Genomic DNA, 16,492 nt, shown 5'->3' with positions numbered 1-16,492 from the left:
TCTTTTTCAATAGCCTATCAGATTGATAAATGTTGAAAAGTTACCAATTTTTAAAACTGCATATACCATAAATATAGAAGAGTATATAAGTGAGGGTTTTGACAAATTAAATGTAATCCTGTCATTGGCCCTCAGATCAAGACACAGCGGTATGAACACCCCAGAAGCCCCTCTTGCCCCTATTTTAACACTACCTTCTTCCTCCCCAGAAGTAACTACTATTTTCTAAAACCATAGATTAGTTTTGCCTTTTATTTTATGTAAATGCAATCATAAATAATACACTCTTTTTTTTAACTTTTACAATTTTAATAAGTCTTGTACAGGCTTACTAAAGAAAAGTATTCTACCCTGTATACCTAATAAAAATGGAAAATTTACATTCCATTTGACTGGCTTAAAGAGTTTAAGACAACTTTCACATTTATAGAGCCTAATTAAGGCTAGACAGGCACATTCCCATCTTCCATGTCATCCTTAACCCTTTTGTCCTGAGAAAGGAGGCTTAGCTGTTTCTTTAGTTCTTTTTTTTCTTTTTCTTGTTCTAGTATCTTTGTAGGGTGAGAATAACATTTCCACAATTTTGGAAAAGTTCACTTGATGGCAGCTGAACAGAGCAGACAGTCTCTGAGTTGCATTCTTTCTGGTTAAGTGCTAGATACACTTGGCTTGTGTTTTACTGAAGGATTCAAGTATTTGACCAGTTCTTAAACCTGTTAAAACTTGTACTTGTTCCATTTCTGTTCCAAATGGCTGAAAGAGCTCTGGTAGGATCACACCCAAGTTATACATATCTCACATGGCATCACACTCACATACTTCTAACTCTTCAGGTTAAGGGTGTACAGACAAGTACCTACTCTGGAAGTTTGTGTTGATGTTCTCCTGTCATGTCTATTGATCCAGTCTGTGTTGTTCTGTATGATGTCTGTGCAGGCCAGACCAAAGTCTCCTATTTTTACTTGGTGATCAGGGCCATGAGGAAAATATTTCTGGGCTTCAGATATCTGTATACTATTCTTATGTTATGAATATAAAACACACCTTCCTCCAGTTCTTGAAAGATTTTTATTGCAACACTGGCCATAACATAAGGACATGCAGATTGGCCTCCACACTCCCGGCCCTGCTTGGTTCTATTCTTATGTTATGAATATAAAACACACCTTCCTCCAGTTCTTGAAAGATTTTTATTGCAACACTGGCCATAACATAAGGACATGCAGATTGGCCTCCACACTCCCGGCCCTGCTTGGTTCTCTCAGCTATCCAGTTCCACAGAGAGAGTCCCGCAGCTGGATCTGGATGTGCAACATCAGGTGATGTCTGCCCCAACGAGTTTTACGTTTTCTTCAGAATATTCCTCGATGGATGTGAAATTCTCTTCTAAGTCTCAATCATGCCTAAGTGGCAGCTGATGTTCAACAATCTGGAAGACAAATCAGCCAAGCTATTTTCTTGGAGTAAAATGAATGACTCAAATTCACTGGCATCTTTTGTGACTAAATTGATGATATAGTTCATCAATCTGTTAGTCTGATTTTCAGTGCCAGATTCTCCTAAGGATTTTTCTTTTTCTTTTTTTTTTTTTTTTAAGATTTTATTTATTTATTAGACAGAGATAGAGACAGCCAGCGAGAGAGGGAATACAAGCAGGGGGAGTGGGAGAGAAAGAAGCAGGCTCATAGCAGAGGAGCCTGATGTGGGGCTCGATCCCATAACGCTGGGATCACGCCCTGAGCCGAGGGCAGACGCTTAACCGCTGTGCCACCCAGGCGCCCCGAGGATTTTTCTTTTTCTAAAGTGACCTTGGCAAGGATAATGGATGAGCTGTTACTTTAATCATTTTTAACGTCATATTGATTTTTGTCATCCTCCTGGTTGGAGCTCACTTCCAGAGGTGGCAACTGAGTAGAAATTCTATCTTGCATTTGGACCACCTGAGCATGTTCTATCCAAGCATTATGATGGCCTGACAATGTTAGGATACTGAAGACCTGCCAACACCTTCACCTACCATAGTACCTTCATGCAATCTGTTTAGTTGCACCCTTAATCAGGATTTTTTTAATTGCAAAATACTGACCATCTAATTTATTCCTGATCTTGTATACTCTTTCGTATTTACCTTTCTCTGAGTTGGCAAACTGTTGTAATTCACTTAAGTAACATGAAGTTTGTTCTTCAAAGCTGCTTCCCTTGATCTGATCTTCTGGATGTGAGAATTACCCTCACAAGGATCCTGAGGAGCTCTTAAGCTGACATCATTAAATGAGCAATAGCTTGGGGCGCCTGGCTGGCTCAGTCAGTAGAGCGTGTGACTCTTGATCTTGGGGTTGTGAGTTTAGGCCCCACGTGGGGTGTAGAGATTACTTTAAAATGTTTTTTAAAGATTTATTTATTTTAGAAAGTGAGAGAGAGCACGGGAGTGGGAGTAGGGGCAGAGAGTGAGGGAGAGAAGCAGACTCCCTGCTGAGCGCAGCCCTGATGCAGGGCTCGATTCCAGGACCCCGAGATCATGACCTGAGCTGAAGGCAGCTGCTTAACTGACTGAGCCACCCAGGCACCCCCCCCCACCCCGCCAGTGTACTCTTTTATTTGATCATTGTTATATTTGTGAGTGTACTAGATTTCTGATGCCACTGTAATAAATTAAAACAAACTTAGTGACTTAAAACAGCACAAATTCATTCTCTTACAGTCCTGGAGATCAGAAGTCCCAAACTATTTTTATTAGGCCAAAGTCCAGCTATCAGCAGGGCTGGCTCCTGAATCTGAAAGTTGTGAGTGGAGCATCTGTTTCCTTGCCTTTTTTCAGCTTCCAGTAGCTGCCTGTAGTTTTTGTAGCCCCTTACTCGGTATTAAAGCCTCTGCTTTCATCATCACATCACCTTCTCTTCTTCTATAGTCTAACCTTCCTCTGCCTCTACCTTTAGGGCCCACCTGGATGATCCAGGTTAATCTCATTTCAAGATCCTTAATTTAATCACACCAGCAAAGCCTCTTTTGCCATATAAGGTAACATTCACAGATCTTGGAGTTAGATCCTAGATATCTTTGGAGGCCATTATTTAACTTGCTTGAGTGAGATTTGTTATAATGTATGTGTTTGTAGTCATTCATTCTCACTGCTGAATAGTATTTCATTAATTTAACCATTTTTATTATATCCAAAATTTTTCCTTTCTACCATTGATGGGTATTTGAGGAATTTCTAGTTCCTGGCTATTATGAATAATGCTGTGGAGAACATTCTTATACATGTCTTTTGGTGACTGTATATATGCACTTCTGTTGAATATATACCTGGGAGTGGAATTGCTGGGTCTTGGGGTATGCACATATTTGGTTTTAGTATGTATGTCAATTTTCCAAAGGCTTTTAAGAGGGCACTATTTTAATATGTACCATTATAATGAATTACTCTAAAGGTCTAGAGGCCTGACAATGTTAGTGAATTTCTCAAAATACTTAAATTTTACCAAATGAGTTATATTTGCTACAGCAGGTCTGTTGTTATTTAATATCACACAAGATGAAAATAAAAGCAAAAGTATTTGTTCTTATTACACAGTAGTATTGTGCACTCAGATTATTGCTCCTCAGAAGAAATGCAAGTTTTAGATAATCATAAATAGTATGTTGAGTTTATAAATAGAATGTTTAGTTATGGAAAATACATGATTTACATTTTAATTGAATTAAAATGTTTTATAACTTTTTTTGGAAATAGAGATATTTCCTCATACCCAAATGGCCACCAGGAAGAATTATCTAATCCAGATAGCATAGACACTGCCTTCGACTGGCTTCACTTGGACTGTGTTTGTTTCTTTTCTTCTCTGTCCCCAACACCTTGGCCCCTTCTACTTTTTACCTTGCCCCACAGCATAGAATATCATGGGTAGGATTAGCCAGGGTGAAGAGAATGGCTGTGTAAATAGCATCCTTTCACCCCCCCCCCCCAAGCATCACCACTGATCCTTCTCCTATTTCCTCAAAATAAACGATCTACTCTTACATATGTACTTAAATTTGCTCTTTCCCTATACAAGATAGAAATGAAAAGAGAAAGCAGGGAAGCAAAGAAGGCAACTTTTAACTTATTATCAGTTCCTACCAGAAATCAAGCAACTTAGTAGAACCTTAGAATTTCTTAATCTCTTAGAATTTAGGATTTCTCAACCTCGGCGTTATTGGCATTTGGGGTCAGTCAATTCTTTGTTGAGAGGCTGTCCTGTGCATTGTGAGGAGTTTAGCAGCATCTCTGGCTTCTATGTACTGGGTGCCAGTAGCACCCCCTCACCCCTTGTGACAACCCCAAAATACCTCCAGACATCCCCAGGTTTCTGGGGGAGTGTGCAAAATCACCCCTTGTTGAGAACTACTGCGTTACAACATCAAGGCTTTTACTTTTAGGATAGGGTACTGAGGAAAGACTGAAACTGAACCTCTGTTTGGAAGCAACATGTGTGTAAGTCAAAAAAGACAAAAAGAAGCAAGGTGCTTTGGAGAGAATAGGCCTGGGATTAAAGTATATTTTGAGGAAAGTAAGATCTTGAAGGTGGCTCTTGACTTCACATCTGCGGATCCCTTTACCCCCTAGAAAGCTGGTCCAGTTCTTAAAAATCTACCTGCTTATGCTTTTCACCCAGAGATCCTCGCCAAACCCAGTTTAAGATAAATCAGGTATACTGTCTCCTTACAGTATATATCTTTTAGCAAGTATTTTTAATTGCTTTTATTGTGGTTAAATATGCATATAAAACGTACTATTTTAGTCATTTTTAAGAGTTCAGTTCAGTGACATTAAGTACATTGATATTGTGCAACCATCACTATTTCCAGAACGTTTTCATTATCACACACTAAAATACCCATTAAACAATGATTCCTCATTCTTCTCTCCCTGCAGCCACTGGTAACCACTGTTTTGCTTTCTATTTCTAATGAATTCAGTGATTCTAGGTACCTCACATAAGTGGAATCATACAGTATTTGCCTTTTTGTGTCTGACTTAGTTCATTTAGCATCATGCTTTGAAGGTTCATGTTGTAACATGTATCAAAACTTCATTACTTTTTACAGCTGAATAGTATTCCTCTGTATGTATATGCCACATTTTGTTTATTCATTTAGTGTTGAATGAGTAGCTTCCGCCTTTTGACTATTATTGGTGCTAGGGACATAGGTGTACAAATACTGGTCCCTAATAAGCTTGTTTTTTTGAACACAGAGATCTATATTTTGAGAGTCGAAACAAGGTAAGAAGTATAGTACAAATGCACATATTAAGATAGTTTGTAATATATGATAAATATGACATGAATGAAGGGGATACTTTTGTACTAGATCTTTACCTGTGTTATTTCATGTTCTCATTACCTCTGAGAGTTAGGTCTTGATAATCCAGGGTGGCAGACTGGTAAACACAGGTATACCATCAGAAGTAATAGATACATATAGTATTTTACTTTATGAACCTTATATCTTATGTTTAATGTAGTTGATGTAGAAAACAATATAGTCCATGGCTATTTCCTTTCAATTTCATATTATCTACTTTTTGTATACTTTTGTATACTTTTTATGAATAGTACTCATTTGTCACTGGTGTGAAATATAGTAGTGGAGCTAGAAGGAGATTTTCCAGAAAAAAATTTTAGTGTATTCGAGAGGTTTTTTACCGGGGATTGGGAGTGGAGGGAAAGTGATAGTATTAGAAAGGATGTATCTGGTGATGGAAGAAGAAACTGTGCTTGCTGTTAAGGCAGCTGAAGATCCTCTGACTACTAAAGGAAAATGTGGCAGGCTCAGAATTGTTTGGTTATGCAAGATGCTTTTCATAAGTTTGCTTCCTTTATTATGCCTATAAAAGATACCATTAACATCGTATTTATGTCATTAATAAACTTCCAGGATCCATGTAGTACGGTATAGTAGTATAGTTAAGATAAGAAGAGACAACAATGATACTTATTTCAGAAACATTTATTTGGTGTATTACACTGGATAAGGTATGTTCTATAAGCCTGAGGTTTATATATGCAGTTGAATCATACATGTAATTGTAGCCAAATTTTGGTCTGTCTTTAGTATAAACATTTTATAAATAAGGGAACTAAATTTAAAAGAAATTAAGTAATATGATAAAATGTAGCAAGTGGAGGCATCAGAATTTGAACCCCAATATAAGTAGGTCTAAGGACTATGTTTCTTCCACTAGATCATTCTGCTTTCCCTCCAGAAGTACTCTGGGAATACTGGGATGAATCTTTAGATCTTTATTTGAAGTCATTTAAAAAATTATAACCCTTCCTGAGGATAGCGAAATTGTGTGCTATTGCAAGATAATTACAGAGCTCATAGTAAGGAAGCAGAAGTAATGTCTGGTAATGTTTTTGGCTCCCTTTTTCTGCGCACTGTTGTCCAAATGATTCAGTGTTACGCAGAATACAAAATATCGTTATAGAAGCTATTTCAGAAAGTTGATTTTTTTTTTTAAAGATTTATTTTATTTATTTGACAGAGATAGACAGCCAGCGAGAGAGGGAACACAAGCAGGGGGAGTGGGAGAGGAAGAAGCAGGCTCATAGCGGAAGAGCCTGATGTGGGGCTCGATCCCAGATCGCCGGGATCACGCCCTGAGCCGAAGGCAGACGCTTAACCGCTGTGCCACCCAGGCGCCCCAGAAAGTTGATTTATTTTATAGATTTTTTGTTTTTGTTTTTGTTTTAGAGAGAGAGAGAGAAAGATAGTGTGTGAGCAGGGGGAGGGACAAAGGGAGAGGGAGAGAATCTTAACTTTTGGGGCATGGGGCTTGGTCTCATGACCCTGAGATCTTGACCTGAGCCAAAATCAAGACTCAGAAGTTTAACCTACTGAGCCATCCAGGTGCTTGCTTTTTTTTTTTTTTTTTAAAGTAGCTGCACACCCAGCATGGGGCCCAACGTAGGGCTTGCACTCACAACCCTGAGGTCTTGATCTCAGGTGAGATCAAGAGTCGGATGTTAGCCAACTGAGCCACCCAGGCGCCCCTATTGTATAGGTTTTTTATAAGACTTTTCTTCTGGTCAAAATACTTCAAAGATTGGGGCGCGTGGGTGGTGCAGTCGTTAAGCGTCTGCCTTCGGCTCAGGGCGTGATCCTGGCGTTCCAGGATCGAGCCCCACATCAGGCTCCTCCGCTTGGAGCCTGCTTCTTCCTCTCCCACTCCCCCTGCTTGTGTTCCCTCTCTCGCTGGCTGTCTCTCTCTCTGTCAAATAAATACATACATACATACATACATACATACATACATACATAAATCTTAAAAAAAAAATACTTCAAAGATTATAGAAAATGTGACCTGGAATCGGGTTTCTAGAATTTCATCTTACCCAAATGTTGTAGAAATTTGGAATTCTTTGGAATAAGTTCTCAATCAAGGCCAAATTAAAAAATTTAATTGCAAGTCCCCTGTTTGTTTATATCCCAATAACAAGCTTACTATTTATACAAGTAGGAAATAAGATCTGGTAACAGTGGCCCATTATTTAGAATTTTGAAATTAAAGATTGTGTTCTTAATGGTACTGATAAATCAACAGCTATTATTATATGAAGATAAGGCTTGGAGAAGGTGCTGCCTCTACCTTTAATGTAGGCATTATTTCATAGTATTCCACTATGATCACACCCTGAGCCAAAGGCAGATGCTTAACGACTGCGCCACCCAGGCACCCCAATCATCTACTGACTTTCACTCTTGCAGGAGCCCTATTACCGCATAAGAAATCACTTAAAACTCAGCACCTTAAAACAACAATCATATTATTTATTACAGTTCTGTTAATTGCCTGGCCTCAGCTGAGTGGTTCTGCTTCACATACTGTTTGAGGCTGCAGTCATCTGAGGGCTCAACTGGAATGAAATGTCCAAGATAACTCACTCACATGGCTGGTAGTTGTCACTGTCAGGTGGGATCTCAGCAGGAGGGGTCATTTGCAATTCCTTGATTCTCCATGCGGCTTGAACTTCTTAGAGCATGGTAGGATTCTAAGGAGTGTCTCAAGAGTATTCCCAAGGGAAGAAAATAGAAACTGCCAGTCCTCTCAAATCCTGGGCTCATAAGTCCAAGAACATTACTTCCATGACATTCTATTGGTCAGAGCAATTTCAAGGCCAATCTAGATTCAAAGGGAGAAGATACAGGTATCTCTCACTTCTCAAAAGTTCAAGTATTACACCTCTCACTTTTAAGAAAGACCTACACTGGGGCACCCGGGTGGCTCAGTCAGTTAAGCGTCTGCCTTCGGCTTAGGTCATGATCTTAGGGTCCTGGGATTGAGCCCCACATTGGGCTCCCTGCTCTGCTTCTCCCTCTCCCTCTGTGATCTCTCTCATTCTCACCTTCTCTCAAATAAATAAATTAATTTTAAAAAAATACATTAGTACCCATTTTTGCTAACCAAAAGAAATCTGAAGGGGCTTTTTGCTGTTACAAAAAAAAGGTGAAAAGGGAAAATAGCATTCAGGGTTTGTTTGGCAGAGAGCCCTTATAGAGGCAGTGTGCACGCTGAGCAGCAGAATGGCATCACTAACTCCTTCCCAGGGAACTACACTTAGCTTCTCAGCAACAAGCTGCCATAGCTTTGAACTGAGTCTGTGAGCATCTCTACTTTATAGTGATTTATTTTGTGCATCTGTTAGCAAGATGTGTCCCAAGGTGTCAGAAAAGCCTAAGAGAGGTTATTTTTTCAGTCTGAGAAAGCTCAAAAATTTTTTTCATCTAAATTAATAGTAATTGCATCTTTGTCTCATGCCATTTCAGTTTACAAAAGTTTTCATAGGAAAGCTCTACTTTCGGATAGCAGGGGAGACCTATATAAGCATACAGGAAGAGAATGAATTGTCGGGAGCTGTCTTCAGAGACTAGCTGCCATACTTGTCTTTGCACATGCTTCTTCTTTGGTCTGAAATGCCTTTTTTCTTTTTCTGACAAACATTCAAACTGCAAGACCCAACTTACATTTCAGCCCACATCTAGAGCCTTCCCTGATACCCTCAATGCACAGTCAGTAGCCCCTTCCTCCATATAGTCTGTGCCTGTGGTATATATTTCTATTTTTTTATCTATCATTTCTTACCATAATTTGTTTGCTTACATATTTTTCTGTGAGAGGGTCTAGGGAACAGTAATCATGTCATCATCATCTCTCTATCTCTAGTAACTCTCATAGTAAAGGTTTTTGCAATTGAACTTGCACATATCTGCTTGTGATCAGTACTAATTCAGTCTGGTGTCCTACACCATCAATGTTCTTGGTGCTTCAATGTGGGGCCTAAAGGGAGATACTCAGTGAGTATTCAATGGTGATAATAATGGAAAAGGGCAAAAATTGCCTTTTAAATATTCTGTTTAGGAAGAAAGAACCATGTCTGAATCTTTAAATAAAAAATTTCAGGAAAATTGGTATTTTAGTCCCGAAAGTTTTAAACTTATCTGAACAAATAATTTTCCCAGCATAGCACATTCTCTGGTTCTAGGAACACCAGATTAAATGCTATACCATATTCAGAAAATGGGAGCTAATCCATCAAAATCCTAGAAGAGTACACAGGCAGCAACATCTTTGACCTTGGCCGTAGCAACTTCTTGCTAGACAGGTCTCCAGAGGCAAGGAAAACAAAAGCAAAAATGAATCATTGGGACTTCATCAAGATAAAAAGCTTTTGTACAGCAACGGAAACAATAAAACTAAAAGGCAACCTACAGAATGGGAGAAGATATTTGCAAATGTCTTATCCAATAAAGGACTAGTATCCAAAATCTATAAAGAATTTATCAAACTTAACACCCAAGAAACGAAAAATCCAGTCAAGAAATAGGCAGAAGACATGAACAGACATTTCTCCAAAGAAGGCATACAAATGGCCAACAGACACATAAAAAAATGCTCAACATCACTCAGCATCAGGGAAATACAAATCAAAACCACAATGAGATACTGCCTAACACTGATCAGAATGGCTAAAATGAACAACTCAGGAAACAACAATGTTGACAAGGATGTGGAGAAAGGGGAACTCTCCTACACTATCGGTAGCAATGCAAACTGGTGCAGCCACTCTGGAAAACAGTATGGAGATTCCTCAAAAAGTTAAAAATAGAATTGTCCTACAATCTAGCAATTACACTACTAGCTACATATCCAAATGATACAAACATAGTGATTCGAAGGGGCACATGCACCTCAATGTTCATAGCAGCAATGTCCACAACAGCCAAAATATGGAAAGAGCCCAGATATCCATCAACAGATGAATGGATAAAAAAGGTGTGGTATTTGTATACAATGGAATATAACTCAGCCATCAAAAAGAATGAAATCTTGCCATTTGCAGTGACATGGCTGGAACTAGAGTGTATTATGCTAAGTGAAATAAGTCAGAGAAAGAGAAATACCATATGATTTCACTCATGTGGAATTTAAGAAACAAAACAGAGGAACATATGGAAAGGGAAGGAAAATAAAATAAGATAAAAACAGAGAGGGAGGCAAACCATGAAAGACTCTTAACTATAGGAAAGAAACTGAGGGTTGCTGGAGGGGAGGTGGTGGGGGATGGGGTAATTGGGTGATGGGCAATAAGGAGAGCATTTGATGTAATGAGCACTGGGTGTTGTATGCAACTGATGAATCACTAAATTCTACCTCTGAAACTGATAATACACTACGTGTTAACTAAATTGAATTTAAATAAAAAATTTTTAAAAATGGGAGCTACTTGAGGTATTTTAAGCAGGAGGGATTTAATACAGAAAATAAGATAACAAAATTGTTGGAAAGGCTGGAGCTGCTAAAGGAGGTCCATGTTGCCCAGTGATGAAGAACTATAGGAAGCTGCTTCTTCCCCTGGAGCCCACAGTTGCTGGCAGAATTCAACTCATGCAAGAACCCATGACCTAAAGGAATTGTGCTCCTCTGCTCCCATGCCGCTGATGCAAACTACTAGGAGCCCATGTTTAGCTGCTCTCCAGATCCCGCAGGAACTGACTGTTAGGACAAGAGGGTGCAGCTTGGCTGATGTCACCACTGCCTGAGCTAGAAGATTGTTTCTATTTTCCTTTAGCTTTCCAATCTCTTGCACATGCCCACTGTTGACTCAATCCGGAACAGGATTCCTGCTGGCTAGGGAGTCCAGGGAAATTTCTAACTTGCAATACAATAAAACTGTGTGGATGATGCTGAGCACGTCACAATATCTGGAACGTGGCATTATAAGCATAGCTTACAAAAGGAATATAGTAATTATAGTTCTCACTATAGTTGTGCCCAGACTAGAATTTTACAATGGAAGAGTTTCTGTCTAAAGCTTTTAAATAATTGATAGAATAAATAAGAGGTTTTTTTGAACCAATGTCTAAAACTGGAGTACTAGTGATCTTAGGTAACTTTCAGCCTTAGTCTTCTTACTGGCAAATTAGAAAAGCTTCCTGACTTGGCAGTCTTTCAAAGGTAGACAGGTAGAAGGATCTTTAAGCCTATGAGGGGAAAATTATGTATGTGTACATATAAATATGTGTGTATCACTGTATTGATACACACGTAGTATATTATGTGACAAAAAGATACTATTTGAGGAAATGGAATTTTATTTTTGCCACCCAGTGACAGTATGATTTTGGTGGAGTACTTCCCAAAAGTTGAAATATAGCTCCACTAACGTTTATTGGGCATTGGCACTGTGCTTGGCACTAGGAATACAAATATGCATATTATACATTCCAATTCAATAATGTTTGTTAAATATCTACCCACTGACTATTTAGGTCTTGGGTCTACCAAGATGAACAAGGCCAGATTTTTTTTCCCTAGGAGGTATTCATAATCCATGGGAAAAGACTGGTAAGCAAATGATTGCAAAATTGTGGTAAGTGTGTTGATAAGAAACTGGAAGTATGACCAAAAATGACCGAATGGTGAAACTTTAAAATTTAATTTACAGGGCGCCTGAGTGGCTCAGTCGATTAAGTGGCTGCCTTCAGCTCAGATCATTATCCCAGGGTCCTGGGATCAAGCCCCGCACTGGGCTCCCTGCTCAGTGGGGAGCCTGCTTCTCCCTCTGCCTCTGTGTTCTGGCTGTGCTCTCACTTTCTGTCAAGTAAATATTTTTTTTAATATAACTGATAATAAGAAACTTGGCATTTACTTAAAATTATTCAAGAAGATGCCACGTCTCAGGGAAAAAATACTGGGTCTGGAATGAAAACATCTCAGGCTGTTAGAATTGAAAGTTTTTTGGTTTTTAAATGTATGTAAAATGCTCACTTTGGGAACTACTGAAAAATATTTTTTTAAAGTCATGTAATCTCACCACAGAGATAGCCACTGGTAACATTTTGATGTATTCCTTTCTAATCCAAGGGCATCTTTTTTAAAACAAGGAAAATAAAACCAAAATGAGGCCTCTAAGTCCACAAGGCATGATAGATTGCATGTAAATTAGAAGGCAAGAAAAAGAGAGTGAGAGTGAGAATGAGAGAAGGATCCATTTGGGCCAAATATTTCAAACTTCAAAACATACACCTCAACTCAGTATCTTTTTCCCAATTCTCATTCCTCCACTTGTACTTGCCCTTTTTAGGAAGGCATCACCATCTGTCCAGTCACGCCGTCAGATACATCCATCTACTGTCAGAGTAATCCTAAAACAGTCTAACTTGATTGTTCCTTTGATTGAAACCCTTCAACAAGTCCCCATAGATTTTGGTATCGAGTGTCATCTTCTTATTTTAGCTTCCTCTTCATCTAGCTCCCACCCACCTTACTAGCTTGACCTGTCTTCTTGCTACCTGCACAGGTCTCCCCTGCAGCCGTAGTAATCATTTTGTACTTCCACAAAGGTGTAGCAGTGTTCTCCAATCATCTCTGTCTTTCTACATGCTCTTTTCTCTCTCTTTAGAGTACCATTACTCACCTCCATCTTTTCTCTTTAATTGCTTCTCAAAAATTCAAGGGTTGCCTTTCTGGATGCTGCAAACTATTCGTTGCCCCACTGTACCATGCACATATCTCGAACATAGCATTTGTCATGCTGTCCTGGAATTATTGCTGTTGTTGTCTCTTATTCAACTCAACCAAGAGCTCCTTGATGATCTTGAGACTCCTGCTTCTATCACGGTAACCAACATATAGTAGATGTTATAAGGTTGAGGGAATTTATGTAAATTGATAGATAAAAGGATTGGTGAATTTTTTTTTATCAGTAATCTTCAGGAAACACATTTAGAAATTGTTTTTTTTCCTTAAGATTTTATTTATTTATTTGACAGAGAGAGAAACAGCCAGTGAGAGAGGGAACACAGGCAGGGAGAGTGGGAGAGGAAGAAGCAGGCTCGCAGCAGAGGAACCTGATGTGGGGCTCCATCCCAGGACTCTGGGATCACGCCCTGAGCCAAAGGCAGACGCTTAACAACTGAGCCACCCAGGCGCCCCTCAGGAAACACATTTAGAAATTGTAGCACATGTTGTTAATTGCTTACACAATAGCCGTCTCCCCTTTCTTTATTATCAAAACTCAAGTTTCAATGTGGCAGTGTACCCTAGGGCATGTATCTTGATAGATCCAAGGCAGGCATGGCATCCCCATCCCTCTTTGGCAATAGTACATTTTGATTGAGCCTGATAGGGCATAGAGAGAAGCTAGGGAGGCTTCAGGGAGAGGTCTTGTTTCTCTTCTTTTTTCCCTTCCTGCTATATTTACTGTTCTGTAAGGGATGTGAAGCCTGGAGTTGGGGCAGCTGTCCTGTAATCATAAGGCAAAAGGTTTGAGAACAAAAAATAACATGCTGAAAATTGTGGAGGGGGAAAGACAGAGAGTCTGGGTCTTTCATGAGATCATTGAGCCTTACCAATCCTAAATTGCCTATCAGATACAGACTTCCTTTTATGTAAAATAATTGAAATAGCTTCATTGTTTAATGCACTGTATGGTTGAATGGTGGCCCCCAAAAGATATGTCTATGTCCTAACCCTCAGAACCTATGAATGTGACCTTATTTGGAGAAAAGGTCTTTGCAGATGTAATTAAATTAAGAATCTTGAGATAAGGTCATCCTGGATTATCTGGATGGGCCCTTAATCCAGTGACAAGTGTTCTCGTGAAGGACACACAGAGGTGGGGTGCCTGGGTGGTTCAGTCGGTTAAGTGTCTGACTCTTGGTTTCAGTTCAGGTCATGATCTCAGGTCATGATCTCAGGTTTGTGGTATCAAGCCCTGCAATAGGCTCTGTGCTCAGGGGGTCTGCTCCTCCCCCTCTCCCTTTGCCCCTCCCCTTGCTCACATGCTCACTCTCTCTCTCTCTGAAGTAAATAAATAAATAATTTTTTAAAGATTTTATTTATTTGAGAGAAAGAGCATGCGCACGAGTTGGGGGAGGGGCACAGGAAAAGGGAAAGGAAAAAGAAGACTCCCTGCTCAACACAGAGCCCCCTGCGAGGATCTGTCACAGTACCCCGAAATCAAAACCTGAGCGAAAATCCGACACTTGACTGAGTGAGCCACCCACGTGCCCCAGTAAATAAATAAAGCTTTTAAACACACACACACACAGAGGAGAGATGCACAGAGAAGAGGAGAAAGTGGAAGCACTGGAGAAGGCAATGTGAACCCAGAGGCAGAGACTGGAATTATGCAGTGACAGTCCCAGGACTGCCTGGAGCCTCCAGAAGCTGGAAGAGGTAAGGAAGGATTCTCTTCTAGAGCCTCTGGAGGGAGAATGACTCTGCTGACACCCTCATTTTGGGCTTCTGATCTCCAGAACATGAGAAAACTACTCCTGTTGCTTTAAACCATCCCGTTTGTGGTAATTTTTATGGCAGCCTCAGGAAATAACACAAACTGTGCGTCAGTTCTCTGTTGGATTGCAGCCAAAGATATCTTAATTAATATAATGATGATTTTTAAGTTCAAGCTAAACTTAGGGAAAAAAGGTTTCGGTAATAATTCAGGAAAAGAACCTGGAGTCCCTGAAATTTGTTTCCATAGGATTTCAAACTAAGATTGATATCAATGTTGTCAGATCCGGGATTTAAGCATATCTCTGACTCCACTTCAGTTTCCCCTACATCACTCTCCCTGAGGGACAAATGGGTGGTAGCAGAGACGTAAGTTATACCTTAAGACCATTTTTTTTTTAAAAGAAACTTTATTTTCCATCAACCTTCTTTCCATTTTGTTTGCCTTTGTGGAAGAGGAAGACCACTCATTGTCGTTCCTACCCACTGCGTGGCTTGAGCAGTGGGAGCCGCAGACCAGTCTTCTGTGGCAGGCTGCGCACTCCAGTCTCCAGTAGGGAACTGCTTGATGGCACAGAGGGCGCCTGCACGCCTCCAGACCAGGCTGTGACTTCAGGTTGAATAGCAGTGAACGCAGGAACTGGAACAGTCCACTCACCCTGAGTCCTTCTTGGTCGCAGAGTTCTCAGCAGCGACCTGCCCTTCCTTTTCAATCTCTTCAGGATCTCTGTAAAAGTAGAGATCAGGCATGACCTCCCATGGTGCTCACAGGAAATGGTGCCACACATGCACAGAACTTCCCAGGCCAGCATCCGCCCCATCGGACCCACTGCATGAGCTCCCTTGTTGTTGCAATGGGTGGCAATGTCCACGTAGTGCAGAGGAGAGTCTGTGTTACCCAGAGCAATGGTAGGTTGACATAAGACACCTCTGTAAGAGACTGGTGGTCAGCCCTGGGATCAGTAACCGCCAGCAGTCTCGGCTCTTAGAGGGCTGCCTGCGTCTGGTTAGTGAAGGCTCCAGGAGTGAAGCGGCCAGCAATAGGAGTGTCTCCAGTAGCAGCAGCAAACTTTAGCACAGCTCGCTGGCCAGTATTCCTGTATGATGATACTGACATCAGCCAGATTTTTAACGGCAACAACGGCTCGAGCTTCCAGCAGAAGCTTCTCCCAGGTTCTCTTCAGATTTATGATGTAAATGCCATCACTTTTCCTTTTGTAGATGTACTGTTATATTTGGAAGTCAAGGTTGGTGCCACCTAACTGGGTTCCTGCTGCAAGGAATTTGAGGACATCCTCCTCCTTCATTTGCAGGACATCAAGGGCTCTGGACATTGTGAAAGTTTCCCTCTAAGTTATGACAGGAATGCAGAATAATGCCATATGGACCCCTCCCTGGGTAGCATGGAAAATCTCCCTAAGACCATTTTTTATAAAGTTAAAGTCATCCCTGGTCCAGCTCAATATAGGACATTTTTTGGTTCCTATTTTTAAATATAAGCAAAATAGACCGCGATTTGAGGTAGCTTCAAAACATGTATAATTTAGAACAGAAAAATAACATAAACATTTAAAAATCAGGAAAAGAATAGAAAGAAAATCAAGACCAGAAGATGTTTGGAATACAAATATGCAAACTATCAGGTCCTACATAATTAGAGTTGAGCTGCAAAATTGAAATTATTTGGGGTCAAAGTAAAATTATGTGAGT

General features: G+C 40.1%; 2 pseudogenes; both read right to left on the bottom strand.

Annotated features, from left to right (window-relative positions):
- Positions 1–443: 443 nt before the first annotated feature.
- On the bottom strand, positions 444–1,087 carry LOC113254306 (eukaryotic translation initiation factor 2-alpha kinase 1-like; annotated as a pseudogene).
- Positions 1,088–15,202: 14,115 nt separating this feature from the next.
- LOC113254305 (40S ribosomal protein SA-like) lies at positions 15,203–16,137 on the bottom strand (annotated as a pseudogene).
- Between the last annotated feature and the right edge of the window lie 355 nt (positions 16,138–16,492).

This window comes from Ursus arctos, unplaced genomic scaffold, assembly GCF_023065955.2.
Source record: "Ursus arctos isolate Adak ecotype North America unplaced genomic scaffold, UrsArc2.0 scaffold_12, whole genome shotgun sequence".
In the NCBI taxonomy this organism is placed as follows: Eukaryota; Metazoa; Chordata; class Mammalia; order Carnivora; family Ursidae; genus Ursus; species Ursus arctos.
Note: the sequence above shows the minus strand (reverse complement) of the source record. Positions and strands in the feature narration are given on the sequence as shown.